The sequence below is a fragment of the Citrus clementina genome, unplaced genomic scaffold (genome assembly GCF_000493195.1).
Source record: "Citrus clementina cultivar Clemenules unplaced genomic scaffold, Citrus_clementina_v1.0 scaffold_9, whole genome shotgun sequence".
NCBI classification, from domain to species: Eukaryota; Viridiplantae; Streptophyta; class Magnoliopsida; order Sapindales; family Rutaceae; genus Citrus; species Citrus x clementina.
This window is the reverse complement of record NW_006261964.1, coordinates 24,010,343-24,011,298: the sequence shown is the minus strand read 5'-3', so window position 1 is coordinate 24,011,298 and position 956 is coordinate 24,010,343. Positions and strand designations below refer to the sequence as shown.

General features: G+C 37.6%; 1 non-coding gene across 1 annotated transcript; it reads right to left on the bottom strand.

The window, feature by feature from the left end:
• Nucleotides 1–390: 390 nt before the first annotated feature.
• Nucleotides 391–498, bottom strand: LOC112095549. The gene has a single exon (XR_002903927.1). It is a non-coding gene; the product is annotated as a small nucleolar RNA R71 (small nucleolar RNA).
• Between the last annotated feature and the right edge of the window lie 458 nt (nucleotides 499–956).

Here is a 956-nt window from a genome sequence, read left to right as displayed (position 1 = left end):
TATTTACATGGCTGATGACAGAGACAGGGCTATCAGAGATTATGTTGTGTTAACTCCTCAAGTTGTACATCCTAGAATAGTCAGACCTGAAATGGAAGCTGCAAACTTTGAACTTAAGCCAGTGACGTTTCAAATGTTGCAAACAGTGAGTCAATTCAATGGACTACCAACTGAAGATCCTCACCTTCATCTTAAGTTGTTTTTGGAAGTGAGTGATGCTTTTAAAATTGCTGGAGTAACACAAGATGCTTTAAGACTAAGGCTTTTTCCTTACTCCTTAAGAGATCGAGTAAGAGCATGGTTGAACTTATTACCATCTGATTCCATCACTACATGGAATGAATTGGTTGATAAATTCTTAATGAAATATTTTCCACCAAGCAAAAATAAAAAATTACGGAATGAGATCACTTATTTTTATCAACTTGAAGATGAGAGCTTGTATGAGGCTTGGGAGAGATTTAAAGAACTGCTCAGAAGATGTCCTCATCATGGCATTCTTTGTTACATACAGTTGTAAACCTTTTACAATGGGTTAAATCCAAGTACGAGATTGATGGTTGATGCTTCAGCAAATGGAGCTTTGTTATCTAAATCTTACACTAAAGCTTATGAAATTATGAAGAGAATTGCCAACAAAAATTATTAGTGGCTATCAACTAGACAAATGGCAGCAAGACGAGCAGCGGGGGTACATAATATAGATGCAATTACAACATTATCAGCACAAGTAACCTCATTGACTAACATGGTGAAAGCCATGACTTCTGTTCCAGTAGCAGTAAAGCAAGTTGCTGAACTGTCTTGCGTGTATTGTGGTGAAGAGCATTTATTTGACAACTGTCCTGGGAATCCAGCATCAGTAAACTATGTGGGTAATTTCAACCGATAGCCTCAAAACAACCCGTACTCAAATACTTACAACCCTGGATGGAAGCAACACCCAAACTTCTGAT